Source organism: Acinonyx jubatus, chromosome B2, assembly GCF_027475565.1.
Source record: "Acinonyx jubatus isolate Ajub_Pintada_27869175 chromosome B2, VMU_Ajub_asm_v1.0, whole genome shotgun sequence".
Taxonomy (NCBI): Eukaryota; Metazoa; Chordata; class Mammalia; order Carnivora; family Felidae; genus Acinonyx; species Acinonyx jubatus.
The window spans coordinates 128,442,728-128,466,223 of record NC_069385.1 but is presented as its reverse complement, the minus strand read 5'-3'; the positions used below and the strand labels follow the sequence as shown (position 1 = coordinate 128,466,223).

Sequence of the window (23,496 nt, the reverse complement as noted above, 5' to 3'; positions counted from 1 at the left end):
GGACTATGGAGATCATGCATGAAAAGCATTTACCCTGACTGGCACACGATGGGTGCACGGCTGCTTCTTAGAAATGACTGAACACAAATGAATGGGAAGGGAGCAAGGAGGGCATCCTCACGGACAGAGCTCAAAGGGAAAGAGCTGGGGAGGCCACACGTGGGGCAGGAGCTGCGAGGGGCACTTTGCTCCTAACAGAGGTGCTGAGTGTGTGTCCACGGAGCAGGATCAGACGCAGATGGTTGTGAAATGACAGACCCACTGAGTCTGAGTCACCTGGGGTGGCAGCTGGCGTGTGTGGATTATGCATCCAGCTGCCTCTCTTTCGGGCACTTTCCAGCTTCCCCAGAGGGTCGAAGAGCAAAGGAAAGGTGGGAAAGGGCTTTGGACTTTGCAGGGTTCTACAGGAAGGCTACAGAGGGTAAAAATGATATACAGGCGAGTTATCAGTAAAACTCCTACATCCAGGCTCCCTTTCTCCCCAGGCAGGCAGTGAGCGTGTCCCTGCTGTCCTTTTGGGCTGTGGTGGACACCACAGTTTCTCTCACCAGGAACCACCAAAGACAGCCACAGACTTAAAAACCGGCTGGTGGGGGTGGCTGGTAGACTGGCCCCAGCCTCTAGGGCCACAGTGCTCCAGGTCGGGTGTCCACACAGCACATCTCAGGACACACATGTGCCAGGAAAGCCTTCCGGCCCCACCTTCAGTAAACCAGTGCTATTAAGGGACAAACCAATATGCCAACATTATAAACACGATATGGTATTTCAGCGAACAAGCCCCCCAAAGGGATACACTAGACCATAAGAACCTGAACCTTCTACCAAGCAGGTCTCCGCTGCCCTGGGCACCCTCCCTACCACACATCATGCTCTTGAGGGTAGCTCACCTGGAGTTGGTAACTTAGAAGTCAAATATTAAGCCCAACATATGTGATTCAGCTTTCAAACAAGTCTGTCTATGGCTGTAAAGAAATAAAGCCTCCCTGCGTGTCCACATCACTCCGGTGGCATTAGGCACTTCAGAGACCCTGGGCACTGCTTGGTTCATCCTGTACCAGGCGACGTGGGAGGCACTCTCTGCCTCGGGCCAGAAACGAACAGGGAAGTGAGCCACGGCAGCCACCCGGAGCACAGACATGCCACACTCCCCATTCTGAGGATGCCTCTAAAGCATGCTCAGGCCAACCTGTCACTTCTCCGCTCAAAACCTTAAGGCTCCCTCCCACTTACAGAAGCTCCAGTTCTCTGCCTCACCCTGCCCCAGGTAGCCCTCCAACCCTATCATCTTCCAGTACACGATCCTCGATCCCAAATGACACCTGAATCGACACACCCCACCTGCCCCTCTATGCCCACACTTCGGTTTCTTCTGTTAGCCTCAGCCTTCCCACAGGTGCTAGGACTGGGGTCCACACTGCAGTGCGAATTCCTTTCCCATCGTAAAGGCAAGAACCACCACGCTCCACCATGCCTCAACCTAGTGTCCTAAATGCAGGAGCTGGCTTGTTTAGGGATATTTGTGAGGCCTTCAAATACTATGTTATGCTCAAATCTAAGCAAACTGTTAAAGAATCAAGGTTCCAAAATGCTGGCTACAAGCTTTCCAGGTACAAAGGCGGAATGAGATTTTGTGTAACAAAAGAACATCCCTTAAAACAGCGGAGATAGGCCAGAACAGGAAGCTTCCCGGCAGTCTGACACTAGCCGTGTGACCTCAGAAACACGAGCACCACTAACCCTCAGCTTCCGGTCTCCGAAAAGAGGGGAATGATACTCACGCCCCATCCATGGAGTAACTAACACACACAACCAGACAGCACAAGGCCCTGGGCACACCCAGCGCTTTCCTTCCCTAACCTGTGTGCCTGGCTGTCACACAAACAAAAGGAAGATGCCTCCCGCACCATTCCCCTCCTGGTCCCCCAAAGCCCCGCTGTAGCCAGCACCCCACTTCCTCCAGCTCATGTCTAGCACAAATGAGAGACCATGTTCAGAAACAACACTGAACAAAGGAGGCTGCCAACAGCTCACAGACTCGTAACATAGAAAATCAGTTTTTGGAGACAGAGATCATTAACTTTAAGGTCTATGCTGTGTCCTACCTCCTGAATCGAGGGGACCCGCCGACATTTTTCACTGCCCTCTCAGCCAGGTCCTTCAGTCCATGAGTACCGGCTTTGAAATGTATCCAGCCACACATATAAAATTGAACACGTCTTCCCCAGAGGGCAGAGGACTCTGACAACCTAACAGTAAAGGCAGTATCGTGTCCCTACTGTAGTTAATAAACCACTGATTGTCTTTGGGGCCTGCTATGTGACTTCCTACCTACACACACACACACACACACACACACACACACACACACACACCCACCCACCCACCCACCCACCCACCCACCCCAGGCAGGGGGGTTAAGCCCTGGGCACCAGCGCTCCCCTTCCAGAGTGACTTCATCTACAGAGAGGCAGGTGGAATCTGAGCAGAGGGCTGGGGCATGAGAGGCACAGCCACTACCTGGGTGAGTTCAAAGGCACAGGTGAGCAGGCAGGAAGTGCCCTGCTCAGGGCGCTTCCTCTTTAGGAACAATTTCCACCAGGGGCTCTTAGCCCCCAAAACCTTCAGCCCCAGGGTCATCCAGACTGCAAAGGAGCTAGCCCTCTGCCTGCTCCCTCTGCAAGCCCATTCACTCCCAGCTGACAAACTGGTGATTACAATTACAACATAAATAATTCCCTCTGACTCCCAGTGTCCACTCCCAGAGGGAAAAGAGAGGAGTCTCTCTCCTCCAACTAATTCCGCTACCTGATAAGCCTAAATAAGTACCAATGAGTAAAACACAACGAAGGAAGTTTAAATATAGCTGGCCTGAGTTCTATTTACTGAAATAAAGCTCCCACCTCTCAACGAGATCATGTCACATTTCAGAGGGCAGCCCACACATCCTGGGCTGAAAAACCTCTGGTGGGGGGGAGGCACAAGGGAAGGTAAATTATCCTGTTAAACGCAGCACCAAATTCTAAGTTCCTGCTACACTTTGCTGGACATGTTGTCTCCTCCACTGCCTTCTTTTTCTAAAGGGTTAGTTAGCAGTGTTCTTTCTCTGAGACAAGCCGCTCACATCATGGCCCCACTTCAAAGCATGTGATGGCTCATCACTGTCTACACAAGCCAGCCTGTCTCTTTTTACAGAATCCCATCTCAACACCCCTCCATCCCTAACTCAGCTCAACACCCCTGGCCCTACCCCTCCAGCCAGACCCTACTTCCTACCCTACCCTGGCCCCAAAGAAGCCTCATATTTCTGCACTCCAGGGCCAGTACAAACACTGCTCTTCTGCCTAGAAGTCCGTTTTCCCTTCCCCACTTGTTTCTCCACATGGCCAGCCCTTCCCATGTGAAGACATCACTTCCTCTTTCCTCCCACTACTTCCCACTCCCGGGTCCTCTGCCTGCCCCCATGTCCCTGCTGGCTGTGATGCACCGGGGAGTTTTAGGGCACGCTTTGCTCATCCTTTCATCCCTGGAGCTTAGTACCTGGGGAAAGTGTCGAGCAGTGACACTTCCCGATGCAGGGAAGCTGATGGTGGTATTCCACGGGGGGTTGGAAAGGGGCACAGAACGCTGGCCTCCCAACCCACACATCTTGTCCCTACACTCCTGCTGAAGCTATCAAATTGCCACAAGCAAAATGACCACAACCATATAGTAGCAGTAAGCAGAAGATAGCCCATTTACAATTGAGCTGGCAGCACACAAGGCTGAAATTTTCTATTGGTTACCAATTTCAAAACAATCCTTCTCCACAGACCCACCAGAAACAGGAAACAGACCATCAAGCACTCATTGCAATTCGAGATCTGCCAGTTCCCATAACTTGCTCAGGCACCCCCAAAAAGGGGAGGAACGATGCACACTGGTGACCTCCATCCCCAAACATCCTAAGGGAGAAAGGACGGCTTTCTATCACTGCCCTCCAGTCTACAGTGCTCCTATTGCTTAAAAAGCAAAGCAACCAAAGAACATTACCTTCCAAAGGCTACCTCCCTTGCATATGGACAAAGTTTAAGATCAGGTTAGTAATTAGATCAATTGCTGCACCCCCTTCACTAGTTAGCACAGTTGATCCTGAACCCTAGCATCTTGAGGCAAAAATCTTGAATTAATTTTTTTTTTAAAGTTTTTTAGTTATTTGAGAGAGACAGAGAGAGACAGCATGAACAGGGAAGGGGCAGAGAGAGAGGGAGAAAGAATCCCAAGCAGGCTCCACACTGTCAGTGCAGAGCCTGATGTGGGGCTCGAACTCACGAATCATGAGCTCAAGACCTGAGCCAAAATCAGGAGTCAGACACTTAACCAACTGAGCCACCCAGGTGCCCCCCAAATCTTGAATGTATTTATATATTACGTGACAGCCTATTATAACATAAAACAACAAGGGGCCTGTTTTCAAGGCACCGGCCCTACTGAAACCCAAACCAACACTCAATTTCCCCAAATGATTATAGAGCTGACAGGTCTCAGGCTTTTCCAAAATGGCCCACATACCGTTCTTACTTTGAAACAGAGCTCGAGCACTTTCAGTGACGTTGAAAGCGGGCCTGAGAGCCAGGCACGCACCCCACTACCCATCACACAGAGGGCCAGCAGAAGCCCCAACTCCAAGCCCCCACTCTTTCACTTTGGGGACATCTCTCACCACATGAGAAAGACAACCTCCGATCCACTGGAACCTCTCTAATGGGGTCATGGGGGAAGTTTAGCTTCCAGAAAGATCTGTGCAGGGCTTCATCACTGGGTCTCTCCTATAGTGCCAGCGGGAGGCTCCAGGGACAGCCACTTCCCTCCAGCTGATCTGTGAGCCAACACCACACCACCTGTGCAAGCCTCTCACTCCAGCAAACACACACCTCCCCTCCTGATCTTCCACTGAACGCATAGTCTGTCTAACTCCTCTTATCAAATGCCAGATAACCTGCCATTTCCAGAAGCCAGCAACCCCGTCACACGCTTGTTCCTGCACACCTTTCCCCTTGATGGTACATACCAATGGGCTCTACACATGGCAGGTGTCAAAGAATATTTATTTGGTGACTGGATCATGGCGTGAGCAGTGGCCACAAGCACAGGGTCTTGACTCGGGCTACACAGCGCCGGTTGCCATTCTGGGTCCCCATCTCATCTGAATAATGAGCATAATAACTGACCTACATCATAGGGTCAAAGAGTCGTTGTGAGGAAATGAAGGAGACGATCCGTGTCAAGAATTTAGGACAACGGTGACTAGTATATGCTCCATAAATGTTAGATGTCATTACTGCTGCTCCCAGTACCCACATGGAGTGTGTGTCCACCTGAAAAGCCTAACCACCAAAAAAGGGTGAAAATTAAAGCGGAATAACTTGAGATTTTTGTCATCAGATTGGAGTCATTGATTAAGTCCAGCAAGGGCAGAAGAGAAACTGAAAGACTTAACTTCTAACTTCTGGTTTATCTGATTTAAAACAAACACAAGCAGGCCTTGTCTGGTGATGTTTTTCACCAAAGGTGGTCTCTAGCCCAAATGCGGTCTATAGAACGTATTTAAAGGCAGACTTCCCTGTACTATAAATGACCACATCACAGTTTCTGCTGTTTAAGGGTGGTGTCTATGTATTCAGCTTTCTGTAGAGACACAGGCGGCAGCACTCACTATGATGAGACCTCCAAGGGCTGGCCAACCACAGGAGCCTTTCCAAAATTTCATGGGCTATATAAAGGTAACGATGAAATAAAGTTGCCGAGCCATTTTGATCACATTCTCCAAGTACAGTAATTTGACCACACTACCTCCCCAAGACAATTACGCTCCCCCCTTTTTCTAGAGTATTCCACAACATGGATGCATGACTGCACACCATCTACTCTCCAATGGACAGATAAAGAGCAAGCATCTACCCACATGCCATGATTATCACCCACATCAACATCAAGCGCTGCTCAAGAAAAGAAAACAACAATGAAAATGACAGGTGTAACTACCCAGGGTTCTCAGCACTTACTGCCATGACATAACCAAATGCACATGGAACTGACTCATTCTAAGGCAGCACAGGCACTTTCCTAAGGAAAAAGTAATCTGTGCAGCACCTATCCCAATGCCACGTTCTTTTTTTTTTTTTTTTTTTTTTGAGTTTATTTTGAGAGAGAAAATGCCCTCATGAGCAAGGAAGAGGGGGGAGAAAAGAGAGAGAGAGGGAGAGAGAATTCCAAGCAGGCTCTGCACTGTTCACATAGAGCCTGACATGGGGGCTGATCCCACAAACTGAGATCATGACCTGATTTGAAATCAAGACTTGGACACTTAACCAACTAAGCCACCTAGGTGCCCCCAATGCTATGTTCTTAGCAAGACAACAATGGCTATGGTTTTACAATGAAGGGACATATCATGGACAGCCTTAAGAAGATCACACAGCCTGTCCTTACTGATACCCCCTTGAAATTCTCTGGAGAAAGCTCATTAAAATTCCAAAGCATGTATCTTTTTATTAATTTGTTTCATGAACCTCTTCAGGAGCTTTACATGAAATATATTAAACTTTCATTCACTTAATCTTAACACAGCAGATGGTCTAATATATCCAGAAGGTAGCCACACAGAAGACATTCCAACATCCCAATGTCTAGGGAACCTAGCACCATCGAGCCCTTCAACAAGGGGTATCAGGATGCAAATACACAACTGTTTAGAGAAAAATAAATTACCCAACAGACAGTGTGTGTTCTCATCACTGTCTAGGGTTATAGATGAGTTATCCAACAGGGAACTTATATGTTTGTCACAGATACTGGCTACTGAATATACTACTGACAGCAATTCTGGATATTCATCACAAGGCCATTGCCTAGTAAGTTTTATTGGCAACACACTTCTTGTTAGACCTCCAAATCCACAGCTCACAGTCAGGTTGAAAGACGTGAGTTGTTTGCATAGTACCTTAAGATTTAAATTTTCAAAAAATATGCTTACACCCAGTTTTTAAAGCTTTCTTCTCAGCATCTCCTTACCAGCCTATTTAAATTAGAAAGAAATAGGACGGGGCAAGGTCTTTGTTGATTTTTTTTTTTTTTACCCTAACTGGTTCATCTTATCAAATATAGGGCTGGAATAAAGTGTGGTGTCTGTTCTAACAGGATTTATGGTTGCAGTGATGCAGAAACACCCACGCTCCTGAGCAAGAAATGGAAAATCATGTTTTCCCCAGTGTGGACAGACAACAGCACTATTTGGAGGCCCCTGGGATGTTCGGGTTACACTGGTCGGGATTGATACCATAAAAGAGAAGCATCTTTGGGACATGCTGGGACTCACCTGAGGCTTTTTGATGAGTCATTTGTATAACGTCAGAGACAAGCATTACCAAATTCAGGAGCACTGCTAATACTTTCTTGTGAGATCACCTGAAGGGGTGGTGTCCCGGCTCAGACACAGGGGTACGCTGTGCAGGCAAGCGAGGCAGACACCGCCCCCATCAGGAAGCAGGAGTTTCCAGTGCGGGAGAAAGTAACTGAGGGGGGGCCTCGCCTATGGACCTGAGGGTCACACTACAAGAGGCAGCATGCCTCAGCTGCAGCTTCTAGTTTTCACCAGCTCAGTGGAAAACACGTCACTTTCTATCTCGTTCCACAAAGATCTGTCTGCCTTGAAAAGAAAAAAAAAAAAGTTAATTAACGCAGTAAAAACCCCAGGTCTGCCTGGGAGGGGCAAGAGGGCCATGGCCAGAAGCGTTCAAATACAGGCGAGACAATCGCTCAGTGGGGACAAGCTATGTTCCTTGTGGCAGGGATTAAAATCTTTTCCTTTGACACCCACAGATCTAGTGGAAAGCCCAGCACACAGTAGATACACAGCAAGTTTTGTTTACTGAATGAACTCTTGTTTTCACGCAGATTACCGAGCAAGCAAAATACTGATGCGGTTCTGAGACACTCAGAGTGTCAGGTGACCACTGAGAAACTATGAAATATGCTGGAAAATCAGGTCAGGAGGGAGTTCTGACACTCCTAAGTCAAAGGCTCGTGCAGTTTTGAGAGTCCTACCTTGGTTCGTACCCAAAGCCTCTTCCCGAGCCCCGTGCTCACAAGCCAAACAGATCAAGCATCACTAAAACAAACAGAAACTTCAACGCTCCGAAGACAGTTGCAGATCTCATCCGAAAATCATTCAGAAGCTCGGGCCCTCTATAAGAAAACTTTCCATTTCCTTTAGACATCAGAAAATTAAAAGGACAGAAGGAAAGGGAGAGAATGAGGAGGGAAGGAGGAAGCTATTCATTTGTTTCCGTTTCTCACTTTTTAAATATAGGGCTACTCTTCAGGCTTTTATCCATGCCAGGGGTGTAAGTCTGAACCGATGAAAACAATACAAGCAGAGAAGATGCTGAAAGTATTAAAGAACATAAAAATCATTCTTTAAAGAACAGGGAACATACCTTGTTTATGAACCTTGCTTTATCTAGCACTCTAGTTTCAGAGAAAGGCACCCCCACTCGTCTACCACAAAAGCCAGACGCGGAAGCCATCTCTCCCCTTCCCCCTCCAGGAGTCCTTCCCACTGCTGAGATCTCTATCAAAGCCATCCAGGTTCCCCACCTTTATGGCCGCCATACTCCAAGCCACCACTGGTTTTCAAATAATTTTTTTTATTTTGAGAAAGGGAGAGAGAGAGTGCATGCATGGATGCATGCACAAGCAGGCCTGAATGGGGAAGGGGCAGAGAGAGAGAGAGACAGAGAGACAGAGAGAGAGAGAGAGAGATGCGGCGGGATGGCAGGGGTGGGTGGTGAGGTAAGAATCCCAAGCAGGCTCTGCATTGTCAGTGCAGAGCCTGACCCGGGGCTCAATCCCACGAACTGTGAGATCATGACCTGAGCCAAAATCAAGAGTCAGATGTTCAACTGACTGAGCCACCCAGGCACCCCTGGTTTTCAAAATTTTGAAAAACTGACCTTATGCATCTTGCAAACAGAAGGCAAAATAGCTTCCTTGCAGTCTAGTCTATCCTCCACTCTGGGCAGGAATAATCTTTAAAAATGCAAATCTCATCATGCCATTCTTTGGCCTAACACTGTTTAAGTTCTTAAGAAAAATTCCAAATAACTGTGGGTTACAGTGTGAAGCCCCTACCTACCTCGCCGTGCTGTCATTCATTGGTTCTGTGTCTTTTCTTCCTACACACACACACACACACACACACACACACACACACACACTGCTTTTCTCACTTCAGTGGGCAGCCCTCTCCCCAACCACAGGACTTGAGTAAGCTGTTCTCCAACACACTCCTTCCTTCCTTCCACCATCTTTCAGACATTATTAGCTCCATGGGATGCCTTCCTTGACCTGCCTCCCAGTATCTTGCCCACACCCAGAGGCCAAACTTCATATGTCCTTGTCCTACTTCATTCAGTTTGCATCTAGCACAGAAGTACGTGACTTGGTGGACGAATAGGTATTTTCCAACCTCTGTGAAGCCAGCAATGGTCTCTTTCTCATACTACACTCTTGGTATTTATTACAGCCTTCACATGGTATATATTCAAATACTAAATAAATAAAAAATCAATAAATAAAGATCTGTTAATGTTGAAAAAAATTTAACACTCTGAGGTTGGCAAATCTGGGGGTAGAAAACTGTTTTCTAAAAGGAGATTAGGGGTGCCTGGCTGGCTCAATCCACTGAGCGTCTGGCTCTTGATTTCAGCCCAGGTCATGATCTCATAGTTTATGAGTTCGAGCCCAGCATCGGGGATCTGCACTGACAGTGTGGAGCCTGCTTGAGATATTCATATTCTCTCTCTCTCTCTGCCCTTCCCCCGCTCATGCTCTCTCTCAAAATAAATAAATAAACTTAAAAAAAACATTTTAAAGGAGATCAGGTGTGATACTGACTCCCAACTTGATAGAATTTTAGGAAAAAGGGCTTGTCCTGAACAACAAATAGTTCTCAGAAACCTTATTTTCATGATTTAAATACAAATTAAGTTTAGAGATGTACAAGTGAAGTCTCTTTTAAATTATACTTAGTTTAAAATTTTAACTTAACAGTTTGATCCAATATAGGATTAACTAACCAAGTCATGAGAAATCTGTTTGAGATGTTCACTAGTTTTATGTAATTATCCCTCAAAACAGCAATTAAAAGCCCTATGATGGCAGAGAAATGACTTTTAAAAAATCTGTTTTCCATAACAGAGAAGAAAATACATAAGCCTCCTCAGAAATAAAAGAGTTAGAATATTATACCTGAGTGTACCTGCCAGATCTGAGCCTAAAATGACTTTTAAAAAATCTGTTTTCCACAGCAAAGAAAATACATAAGCCTCCTCAGAAATAAAAGAGTTAGAATATTATATCTGAGTGTACCTGCCAGATCTGAGTCTAAACTCTAGTTATCAGATAAGCACAACAGGAATACTTAAAGGTAAGGAATATAATTTTAATCAGCTAGGGTTTCATCTTATATGAAGGATACCAAGCCCCTGCACTATGCAGTTTAAAAAAATTATTTTAGGTACAAAAGGCTCCATCAGTAAAACACCTGTCTCTCACCCAATCTATCTGGTATCTCCCCTATCTTTGAAGCTATAATGCACCTCTTTTAAAAGAAACTTAAACAATTTTGAGATGATTTTGTCTATTCAGAAGTGGGTTTTTTAAAATAATAAAGTCTCAGCATAAAGGAAACTCCCCTAAAACAGTGAAATGACTCTTTCCATCAATATGATCTATACTCAACTTCTATCAAGTATATTCCACACACATGCACCCACAAATAAAGTGCAGGTTTCTGATCCGGTGTTTTGTTTTCAATCCAAGGAGTAGCGGAAAAAAGAAAAGTTAAATTATACACAGACCAACACTCCTATTAACTCATCCACTAATGAAACAAAAATCTAACTAAGCAGAGAAAATGGGCCTACACGTTGGAGCTCTGAAATGATTTTGGTCTTTGATCTGTGTGCCCATCTCTCCTATTTAATATAAACTTCAAACTAAGAGTCATGAAAAGTGGTTATAATTAGTAAGGGCCCTAGTGAGACAGCTTTTAGTGCAATCAGGCATTAACAAAGATTTTTTTTCTCTTTAATTTCCAGCAAATTAAGCTCAGCGAAGTTTTATTTTAAAATTTCTGTAATTCAAAATTCTTCTGCACCACTGTTCCCTTAACACCAAATCTCTGCATGATGGGTGTGCTAAAGACTCGTTTACTTCTGTTTCTTACTCACAGTCTGTACTGATATTTAGGACTTAGCTTCCAAATTTTATGTGCTCTTCTCCAACAATTACCCTGCACTTCTACAAAAACTCTTGCTTTTGGTATGAGAAAATGGATCCAGTCAACATACCTTATCAACTAAGCACCACTATGCAATCCTTGAGCTAGGTACAGAAGGTGGAAAAAAGAAGAGTTAAAGTCCCCCCCTATTCTGGAGGTGGGGAAATACAGGTCAACAGGTACTTTATGACGGCCTGGACATCCTCTGGATGGAGGACCTGATTCTCCTGCAAGAAGTGGTCTGAAAGAAGATCTAAGAAACGCTGTTCGCTAGAAGTGGATGGGGATGAGCCCGAATGAACAACCCACGCACACGCAGAAACAGTCGTGGTGCAGAAAAGTGGCAGGAGCCGAAACTAGAAAGAGAGTCTGGAAGCTGATGATGAAGGTCCTCGGGTGCCAAGCTGAGGAGTTTGGATTTCTTCCTGTAGACAACAGGGAGCCAAGAGATGTTTTTCAGCAGGCAAACACCATGTGCAGCTTGAGTTTCTGAGCAGAGTGAGGAGGATGAGCTGGAACAGGGAATACAGGCGGCGGGAAGCTAATTGAGGAGGTGTTTGCGACATGATGAGGATCTGAGGTCAGAGTCCCAGGACAGAAGTTTTGGGGAGGGTCTGGTCACTGAATTTAGGGGTCAAGACAGACACAAAGTGGGCAAAGCACTTCCTGGCCAGAAGACTGGGTGGATGATGCACCTCAGACCACCTTCTAGAAGTATGGGAGAGGACTTTTATTTTTACAAGTCACCTCTGGGGCACCTGCAGGTAAGCCAGGTGACAAAAGGTCCTGGCTGGGGAAAAACTGTAAATGGAGACTGAAGGAGTTGCCGCTTTATAGGTTAGAGAGGGCAAAAAAGCACCAGAATCCACGGTTCCTATTACCCAGGAACAGGACAGCCACGGGGGTTTCAGAGCAGGTCACAGAGCAAGAGCAGCACAAACAGATGTGAACAGATGCTTACTGTCTACCCACAGGTTTAGGATGAAAAAAAAAAAAAAAGCTACCTTTCAGAGTCCTACATTTCTCTAAGGTCAATGGGAGCCCAGGCAATCTTAGGGGCAACTGGTACTTCCAGCAGACAGCCCTTCCCTTTCTAGAATTCAGTCTCCCTGTCTTCCTTTTTCTCAGCTCCTCACCTCCTGCCTGTGTGACAAAGCCCTGGGGGGGTGGGGGGGGGGAGTGGAACAGGACAAGGGTCAGGCAAGTGGCACCCGTGGCCACAAGCTCCCTCCTGTCACTATCCTAGACCTTTCTGGTCTGAGGAAATCCGGTTTAAAGTTCGTATACCACATTTTGGTTCTTGAGATCAACCACCTTTTCATGTGTGAGATCCAGGAGTCCCAAGAACATGAAAAGAACCCCCGTGCCTTCCCCCTCACTCCCTCCTGGTCTCTTTCAGCTATGGGAGCAGCCTGCCATCCATGCCCCACGAGGGGAAATGTATGGACAGAAGGCCAGGTTCCAAAATGCTGCCCCAGAGAGAGTGTGGGTAGTTATGTAAGAATTTTTGCAAAAACCTGAGGAAACAAAACCAGGGAGAGTTATCTTGCACTTAAGAGTGCAAAAACATGGACCGTCAAGCACGTAAAGGCTAGTTCAAACACTGCCGGGGGGGGGGGGGGGGGGGGGAGACACTCAGTGTAACTTAAAACATGAGGGAAAACTGGCAGATGACAGCACCAGAGCAAGTTTCCCAATAACTGAAGAAGTGACTCGGAACAGGTTCCCAGTGCCAACGAATCTGGTTTGTTTTAGAAGCAGATGAGCTCTAGAACTTTTTATTTACTGTGGGGTTTTTAAGTATATTTAACGCCACTTAATGTCTTCCCCAGCCCCGAATTTTCTGTGAAACCTGGAATATGCCAGCCATGGTACCTCACAGGCATGTAATGGGAGCTTACTTGCTTTATGAAATTTCAGATCTCCAGATACATCACGTGTGTTACGCGGACTACACCCGGGCCACTTGCTCACACAACACAGGCCACGACTACTGTACCTTTAAAGCAGGATTCTCAACCTCCACCTACTGACATCCTGGACTGGATAAGTCTTTGTTGTGAGGCCATCAGCTTGCAATGTGGGATGGATAGCAGCATCCCAGCCTCTCTACCCACTGAGGGCCAGTAGCACCCCTCCCCCCACCCCCACCCCACCCCCCAGCAAGGCAATCAAAAACGTCTCCAGACATTGCCAAATGCCCCTGGGGGCAAACCGCCAACTCTGAGATCCACTGCTTTCAAGGGTGAGTCCAAAGCTTTCCACGCCATGCCTTGTCCTTAAAATCCATCCCTAAGTGAACTTCATTAAGAAAAATTTACTAGTTCTGTTTGTCTCTCGGCACCCAAAGCAGAAAGAAAAGTGCTGCATTTCCCCAATTTGAACATAAACTCCCAGGCAAATTTTGCCTCAAGGGTTGGAGCTGTGCACAATTCTGGAAAGGAAATCCAGAGTGGATACCCACAAAGCTTCCTGAGCTCAAAATATACCACTTTCTTCCATATATAGATTTTGAGTTTCTGGAACATTTATTATTCTTACAACAATTCCAGGAGGTAGAAAACCTACTAAAAAAAAAACAAAAAAACAAAAAAACGTGTACAATCACATTCATCAACAGAGATGTGCCAAAGGCTAAAAAGTTTCTTTTTAATTGTCTTACATTTTCAAATCCAACACAGAATTATTGTGAAAAGGATCTGGTCTCGTTTACAACATGCGCGTGTGCACGCACACACAAATAGGCACGTATTCTTTGGAAGCTAAGCTGACTTTAAAAAGCAGGTGTTCTGTGCAGCTAGACCCGGGTTAGGCTTATTACCAGCCACAGAGTGGAAACTGGCACAGCTGTAAAATGGGTTAATATACCCACCTAACCCTCACCGTGTTTGTTGCTCTGAGGATAAAATCTGAATCTTTGTTAAACGGCCTTCACAAAAGCAGGGTGAAGACTTTGTCAAAAGTACATCCTCACAAAAACTGAAAATTTAGAAGCCATGAAACCACTAAAAGTCTCAAACATTCTTCTGACCATCCTACCCCACAGCCTCTGAAAAAGGGGGTTAAAAAGAGAGGAGATCCTAAGCAAGCCAGGGAAAAACAAATAGAGCCATTTAAAAGCTTTATCTAATTACCCCCACTGAGACTTTTTCACTGTAGTCTGGCTGGCTGACAAAGAAATGGGGGGTGGGGGGCGGTGTTCACCAGGCTTTCTCTCCCTTATCAGGACCACCCGCCCTCAGGGAGTCTGAAAGGCCTCAGGTGAATCCAGCAAGGGCAGTCAGTACCCAGTGTCCCCAGCCTTGGGGACTTCACAGAAGCTTTCAAATTCTCTTAGCATTACTTGTTTGAATCGCACTGAACAAACATCTCCACCCTCTCCCACTTCTTTTGTCTCAAGCACCTAGTCACAGGCCACCACCTTCATTGATGGGCAGATTGGTTCACCTGTACCCTAAAGTACCATCAGAAACAAGATGCACCAGTAGCTGGAAGGAACAGCTTCCTGCGCCCTCCTCCCAGGCTTCCCTGCCTCTCCACCAACCAACATGGAGCTCCATCTCTGGCTCCAATCCACACAGGCTTCCCTTCATACCAACAGTGAACACCCAGAAGGTGATAAGAGAACCTTGAGCCCAGCACCGTTGATGACACTGTCCCACAGGGCAGCTACCATAAAAAGTCTGCCTCCCTTACTCCTCTCCACTCCCGTCCCCCAACCCCCAAACCCTTCTTGATCTTCTACCTCAGTCGTGGTGAAAACAGAGCAGATGGTTTTCCTCTCTATCCTGCCTTCCACGGGAGTGGGGAAATTAAAAATAAGTGATGCATTTCAGAAAGCACATCGTATGCCTCCCTCTGTGTTTCGTATGGTACACCTTTTACCTCTGATTTATGGGGAGGCCCCCCGGGGCATGGAACTCACAATCTGACCCCAGCGTTCTGAAGAGGGCCACAGCTATTTCTTCTCAAAAATCACTTTCTAAGTCTGAGAAAGAGAACTCATTTACCCTGCCCCCCCATAAAGAACCCATCCAATTTCTTAATTATATTTGGATATAAAAAAATGTTACTCAACTTTGCCTGTTCAGTAGGTCAGATGTACACAAACAACTCTGAGGCAGGGAAACTTTTGACTTATAGCAGGCTTGCCTTTCAACCAAGAGATGATGGTTACCAACCTTGGCTTCTGTTAGATTTCAACTATTTTATCTCACTGTACAACTTCAAGATCCTTAAACATACTTAAGGCAGAAAACCTTACGTAAATCATATTGCTTTCTATTTTCTTACATTTGGTCACCCTTCCAAAGATACGCTAAACCTAATACGATTATTTTCTAAAAGGTATGATAAACTGGGCTGAAAAAACTGAGATGGGGAGGTGGAATCCTATCAAAACCTAATCTAATCTCAGGAAAGGGGGAAGAAAACTATTGTCCTGTTATCAGGAGGGACTATATTGCATACTTTCTATTGATACTATATTGCATTTCTATCTTTTGAATGCAAATCTGGTTAATAAAGATGACAGTAAGACATCACTTTCTGGATTAGCTAGATTTTCCAAAACAAACTAACCTGTTATGAATAAATGCAGTAAGGTGGTGTTACACACATATATCCTCAATCCTCAGGAAGGCAAGGTTTAACCTGAACACACGGGTATCAGACAAGAAGTCCGCCCAGACAAGCTGCCATCTGACACCAGAGTTGGTCAGAGAGCATGAACTTCAATTAAAAGACACTTATAAAAGAAAGAGAGATTATTTAAATATGATAACAGAAACAAAACAAACTTAACAGCCTACCTTGCTAGGTCAGAGGACAAGGATGATTCAAAAATTAATTAAATCTAGTAAATAATGTAAAACAGGGAAGGACTCCCTTTCAAAAATGCTTTGGTTAATTTTAGCATCCTTCTGTTTAGCTGCTTAGCAACCCTTATCCTATGACCTTTTAAGCACCACCTACTTTTCAGAAGGATAATGAATAGAAACATCAAAAGGATTCACTTCTGACTGTTTCTAGCGAGCACATTTAACCAATTTTTGTAGGAGTTAAATTTATATTAGTTATATCATACAAAACCCTAAAAGGGTAGAATTTTTTTTTAACTTCGTTCACCAGGAATCTTCCTCTGCTGAAGGTAATAAATGATATTAACAACTGAGCTTAAAGACGGCAAAGATTTCCAAACTGACCTGAGAAAGTGGATCAACACAGCAGTTAAAAATTGAAGAGTAAAAAATGCGAGCCACATAATGGCAACTAGCTATTGCCTGACAATACAGCAGAAAACCAATAAACAACTTGATCAGATGCACACTGACAAGGTAGATTTATTTTCCTTCTTCAACATTCTATACCTGTGCTGGATGCAAATAAGATCTCAGGAGTCAGCCTGGAGATATCTAAAATAAAAGACCCTTCAATCAAAAGGTCACTTGTTGGATGATGTAAATAGTTAGGAATGGATGCACCACCTGTGCCAGCTGAGTCAGACCCATCTTCCCCATCACATAACAAACACTTGTCTGCCATCAGGGCTTAGGCTCTGAATTTCTGATGAGAAATTAAGGAGTATCTAGAAAAACGTAGAGACTGATATGCCATGTAACAGTAAGCATCAGCAGCAGTTTTTTAAGAGTTATCACATAACCAGCAAACCCTTTAAAAACAAAACATACAAAAATGCAACCTGTTTAGCAGTATTTTTAAGAATGATAAAAAGTGCAAGTTCATTAGCAGCCTAAAATGGAGCACAAGCTAAACAAATAACTAAATCAAAGGGCTCTCCCTTTCTTTTGTAAAAGTGGGGGTGGGTGGGAGGGAAGGTGTTTTTTCACACATTTAAAACTTGATAAAAGACATTCAAATGTTTAATTCATCAGTGTAACCAAAGCTCAAAACACATCAAAGCAGGATCCATCAGCAGGTACCCAGAGAGCTCCTTCCAAAATGCAAAGGTAAAACACAAACAAACAACAACAACAAACCAGACATTAGTGGCTCACCGGTGCATAAATTATTTGAACACTAATTTCGGACCCATTTCTTCAAAAGTTCTGTGTAACAACTGGAGGGAGCACAGAACTAAATGTTTAAGAAAAGAAAAAAAAGTTTAAGTCAGGGCTCCAGCCTCCAACTTAGACTTCCGGGTTGCACTATGTCTCAGAACCATACCTGCCTACTCAAAAAAGCACCAGGTCTAGAGGATGCTTCTAAGGGCTATGGGTGGAGGGGGGAAATAAACAACCAAAACCCAAGAAAAAGCATTCTTTGCTTTGCAGTTCCCTTTTCTCCACCTTCCACTTCAACTAAACTTATTTCAGAACACACTCATGCGCATGCACAGACCACTTCGTGTCTAAAAGAAAAAAAGCTCTCAAAAATATGGGATGCACATTAGCAACTCAGCCTTTTGCAGAAATCATCTCAAGTCTCCTCTTAGAGACCGAAATACCTCGCTATTTCCAGCATCCCTATCCAACAGACAAACTTTATTTCCATTGGCGTTTACAAGGCTAAGCTTAAATCTAAACTCTGAAACAAGCATGAGGGTTACTTTTTCTACTGATGAAAACCCTCAGACAGGTTTTTCAGCACACCAAAAAAAGTTATACTTTTTATTCACCCTTCTATCTCTCTCCACCACCACCACCATCCCCCCAAAAAGAAGAAAAAAACTCCAAAGTGCCCCGAATGTGTGCTGCTGCTGGCTCTGAAGCCGTGTAGAATTTCGTAATGGAATGTGAACTGCTCGTCCGGATCTGGGCTCACGTTCTATCTTCTAACCAGTAAGGAGCGAGGGAGGGCAAATCTGCTGAGCAAGGAGAAATACTTTCCTCCTCTTTTATAACCCATCACGGATGCATCGCGGACGCTGGACGCGAGCTGCACGCGGCGCCTGTCAACCCGCCCACCCGCTGGCCGGTCCCCGCGACCCCGGGGTCCTCATGCCCCCTGCGCCCCTCCCCTGCCCGGGGCCGCCCCCGCCCTCCCCCACCCCCACCCCCCCCCCGCCTTGCCCGCCCGAAAAGGAAAGTGGCCCAGCCGAGAAGTGGGCTCGGCCGCCGCGTCCCGCACTCACGAGTCTGCTCCGGCCCCGTGAGCGAGTCACCACATCCTCGACGCGACCCTCGGCCCCTTCCAGAAAACACGCCGCTTCCCAGGGAGGGGGCCGGCGACGGGAAGGACCTCCCCTGCTCCTTAGCAACCATTAAGGTCGCAGTTTCCTAAGAGACCGCGAGTGGGGAGGGGGCGCGGGGGGCCGGGCTCGAGGCCGGGTGGGGGGGGCTACACTGGGTCCCCTGCCCCTCGACGCCGGCCCTCCTCCCCCACCCCCGCCCCGGCTCCGCGCTGCGGGCCGGGATGGGAGGAGGACGGGAAGCCCCAGAACTCGGGAAAAATTGGTCCAGCGGGCGGCGGACAAAAGTTTCCGAGCGCGCTCCACAGCTGGGCGGCGAAGCGGGCCCGGCGGCCGGCCCCGCCTCGGATGCTCCCGGCCTCCTTCCTGTGCTCGTGACGGCGCCGGGTGCCGAGGTTCTCCCCCCCCCCCCCCCCACCGCGATGCAGGCTCCGCTCCACACCGATGGCTCCCACGAAAACACGTACACCGCCAACGGAAGGGGCCAGGGAACAATACGCGCGGACACGGCTCCAGCCCCCTCCTCCCCCCGGTCACCCGGGGACGGTGGTCGGCGTGACCCCCAGCCAGGAGCGGGGGACCGGGGAGGGCGCAGGGTTGCCCGCGGCCCCCTCCCGGCCGGCGCCGTCCGCCAGGGAGGATCAAAGTCCGCGGAGCTGGGCGCGGCGGATGCTCCCACCGCGCAGCCCCGAGCGGGCACCCCCGAGCGAGCACCCCAGGCGGGCACCCCCGGATACCTTGCGGCGGCGGGCGGGCGCCGTCATCTCCGCGCTTCTCGGCCCGAGAGGGACTCGAAAGTATGTAGGAGAAAAGTTTCCCCTCCCACATGGGGGGGAGGATGTCGGGGGAGAGAGGGCGGAAGATGGAGAGCAGCGCTGGGAAGATGTTTCTGGCCGGCGGTGCGCGCACCATCCGAGTCCCCGCGGTGCTGGTTAAAAATAAATTCCGCGGCGGGCGCGGCGGCGCGGGTCGGGCCGGATTCCTGCGCTCGGACGGCTAATATGGATGCGCATCAGGTCCTGGCGGCGGGGCGCTGCGGCGGCCGCGGCGGCTCGCGCTGGGAGCTGGTTGGCAGAGCCGGCAGCTCGGGAAGGGGAAAAGGAGCGGAGGAAGGGGAGGAGGAGGAGGAGGAGGAGGGGGAAGAGGGGAGGAGGAGGAGGAGGAGGAGGAGCGGCCCGGCGCGCAGCCCGAGGGGAGAGGGCTGCCCAGCTCATCCCCGGCCGGCCCCAACGCCCCGAGCGCACGTAGCGCGGCGTGGGGCGCTCGGGTCCTCGGCTCCGGGGAACGCCGAGTTGAAAAAGTACAACGCGCTCTGCACACTTCACCCTCCCCATCCCCAAAAGTTCTTTAAAAGGTCGCTCCCGCTCAGCCCTAGACATCTCGCTGCCACCCGAGTACCGGGAGCCTGAACCCCGGGCGCGTACTTACGGCCGGGCAGGGCGCTTGGCTCCCAGGCATGATGCAGTGGGGACCGGTGGGCTTCGGGGAGAGAACGAGGAGAGATGCAAACTTGTTCCGGAAAAGGAATCAAAATGGCGTTTCTGGATGTGCAAAGTTCATCAACTCCGCAGTCACTTCCCCTCCTCCTCTTCTCCCACAGGGAGGGAGGTGGGCGAGGAGCTGGCGACCCCGGCGCCCCAGCCGTCGTCCCGGCCCCCGCCTCGGCCCCCCGCCCCGTTTCTTCGCCCGCACGCTCGGAGACTCGCTCTCCCCCTCTCACCCTGATAAGTAGACACATCACGTGTTGCTCCTGCGAGTCTCCTGGGGACGTGTTACTGAGCGGCGGCGGCGGCGGCTCCAGCTGGGGGGTGGGGGGGATCCGCGGTACCCGCGGGTCCCCACCGCCGCCCCCACCCCGATTTTAGCGGGGTGACCGCAGTTTCCATCCCCGGATGGATGGAGGTGGAGTCCCCCACCCCACCCCCACCGCAGCCCCAGGTTTGCCCCACGCCCTCCGCCGGCGCCCCGGGCCAGGGGAGGGCCGGGCCGCCCCAGGGGAAGGGTCTGGGCCGTCGCAGCTGAGCGCGATCCCGATCGGCCCTGCGCTCGCCGGACGGCCACCTTCGAGGACCACCGCGCCCCCTCCCCGGCAGCCCCTCACTTGCTGGCAACTCCCCGCCCCCGGCTTTCCATCACTTCACTCCATGGTTTGTTTCACTATTTTAACGGAGGAGACGGATAGGCAGCGATGCCCGGGAGGCGCGAGAGGGGCGCCCCGGGGGGCCGACAGGGGGTAGCATGGGGGTCGGGTTCCCCCGCCCCGCGCCGCCCCGCTCGGTCACGGAGGCAAACGGGAGGGTGAGCCCCACCCGCGCCGTTCCCTCTCCACGCGGTCCTCGCTCTGCATCCAGGTGGGGCGAGTAGATGATGGGGCAAGAGATTAAGGAACCAGCGATTCACCCCGCCCCCAACTTCGGGCTGTTTCCCCGAGCCCAGTCCTTCTAGCGCTGGGGCTGCCGCCCGGGAGCGTATTCTCCGTCCAACAAATTCAACTCTGACCGGCTTTTGTCACCTTCCCTTCCCCACACTCCACAATTGAGGCTTAAGCGGGGGTTACCTCGCCCCCAAGGGGCTGAGGATGGCACAGGCTCCTACCGCCGCTGTGTCCCCACCCCGCGACGGCACGGGCTGATGCTGTGTCATCCACGTCGCCCTCCGAGGCACCAGGGAAGCCACACGCAATATCTCTTTCTTTCAGAGGGCTCCTGTTTCAACTCTGAAAAGTAGGGGCCCTCTTCGGAGCTGCTTGCTCTCCATCCCCAAGGCGGCGGCTGCCACCAGGCTTCAGCGTGGCTGTGGCGGCCCAAGTTATCACCGAGTCCCAGAGAAACCAGGCCTGGGCTGTGCTTCCTCCAACAAGCAGCTGACATGTTTCCCACTGTTAATACTTTTCCAACCGGGGTTCTGAGAGGAGCCTTTTCTCGCCCTTAGGAAACTTCTTTAGACAGGGGTGATTGTGGTTTTGGAAAATAAATGCCCCCCTGCCCCCAGTTTCTGAGAACAAACGTGCCTCCTAAATAGTTGTAGAGAATACTACTGTAGAATTAGGCGTTTGAGACCAGTTAGGCAAGACGATGTTATAGGTACACAAAGCTGCCTACTCTGTACTTACTATGACCTTTGACCCTGGCTCTACCACACCAGCTCCTCTGAGGACACTTGCATGCCATACAAAGTTGTAAGCCCCATCATGGGCCTTTAATTTGTGGCCTTCAATGGAATTCAGGTTTTCGGGGCTGCAGATGGAAAGAAGTGTCTATCTAGGGATGGATTAAGGATTCTGGCCAAGATAGAACTCTACAGAACCAAGCAAAAGCAGTTGGACCATTAGCCTGGAGATAAGTAGGCTGAACCACTGCCCAAGAGGGAACTGATTCAGCTGCTTGCTTCTCTGACGTCCAGAATCACCAACATTAAGTTTTCAGAACCTGTTAGGTTTCCCAGGGTCTGCTGTTTACTGAGGAAAACTCTACTCAGAGAAACTTCAGCACTTGCATTTTCCTATGCACCACCCCCACCCCCTGACTCCACATCCCCAAGTGTGTTTATCAAGTGCTTTTGTGAAGACAGGCATGCCTGAGGAGGAACTGAGCAGGTCTCTAAGCAGGAGTAACAGTTCACATGGTCACCATAGAATTGTGTCTGGAGCTTCCGAGTTGTAGTGTGTTCCACTAAGAAGGCAAAGGAAGGGCCAGGTAGGGAATGCTAGTTTATTGACTTGCCTTGCCTCAAGATTCCAGTCTCCCCAGCAAGTGGTAGGTATTGATTGCATAGGAACATCAAAATTGGAATTTTGCTTGTAATTGAGCTCATTCTGTAAAATACACTCAAACCTGCAAAGCTACATGAATTTTTATGACAAATCACTACCTTTATAATGTCATCTAGATAATTCTGGCAACTAAAAAGAAAACAGTTTAAAAATAACTTATAAAAATTAAATTTTAGGGGCGCCTGGCTGGCTTTTCAGTAGGGAATGAAACTCTTTTTTTTGTTAATTTTTTTTTTTACATTTATTTATTTTTGAGAGACAGAGAGAGGCAGAGCACAAGTGGGAGAGGGGCAGAGAGAGGAAACACAGAATCCAAAGCAGACACCAGGCTCTGAGCTGTCAACAAAGAGCCCGACTCAGCTCGGACTCTGAGCTGGAGGCTTAACCGACTGAGCCAACCAGACGCCCCAGGGCATGCGACTCTTGATTCAAGCCCCACGTTGGGCCTGGAGCCTACTTAAAAAAAAAAATAATAATAATAAAATAAATAAATAAATAAATAAATAAATAAATAAATAAATAAAATTGAATTCTAATGATACTGGGTTCTGTGTTCATCTTTTCTAGCTAATTAATAAATTTGGAGTCAAATGACTTGTTCAAAGTTCTGTTTGTTCATATTCATATAAATCTCATTTATCCAACAAATATTTATTGAACATCTAGTAGGAAAAAAGAGTCATGCTATCAAAACCACAATGAGAAAGATGCCTCTCCACACCCACTTAGGATGGCTAAACTCAAAAAGATAAATACTAACAAGTGTTGACAAGGATGTGGAGAAATTGAAACTCTCCTACATTGCTGGTGAGAATGTAAAATGGTGCAGCCACTTTAAAAACAGCTTGGCAGTTCGTCAAAATCCTAAACATAGCGTTACCATATGACCCAGCCATTCCACTTCTAGGTACATACACAACAAATGAAAACATATCCACACAAGAACTGGTACACAAATGTTCACAGTTGCATTATTCATAATAACTAAAAAAGTGGAAACAACCCAAATAACCACCAATTGATGAATAAATAAAATGTGATATATCCATACATGGAATATTAGTCAGAAGGAATGAAATAGTGATACATGCTACAATGTGATCAACACTGAAAACATACTAAATAAGCCAGACCCAAAAAGGCAAATATTGTATGATTCTGTTTATATGAAATATTCAGAATAGGCCAATATATAGAAACAGAAGGTAGACTAATGGTTGTGGAGGGTTGAGAGTTTGGGGGATTTGGGGA

The 23,496-nt window shown here is 48.0% G+C and overlaps 1 protein-coding gene across 6 annotated transcripts in view; it reads right to left on the bottom strand.

Annotated features, from left to right (window-relative positions):
* RREB1 (ras responsive element binding protein 1) overlaps positions 1-23,496 on the bottom strand; it is a 182,399-nt gene that overhangs the window by 113,062 nt on the left and 45,841 nt on the right. For 2 of the 6 annotated variants that reach the window (XM_027040244.2, XM_027040249.2), the window contains exon 1: positions 19,902-20,323. The exons of 1 other annotated variant lie outside the window; for it this stretch is intronic. The gene's annotated coding sequence lies outside the window, so the exon portion shown is untranslated. Of the gene's footprint in view, positions 1-18,416; positions 18,533-19,210; positions 19,336-19,901; positions 20,326-23,496 lie in introns of those variants that run through there. 3 more of the 6 variants (XM_027040248.2, XM_027040245.2, XM_027040246.2) reach the window with 3 other exon arrangements.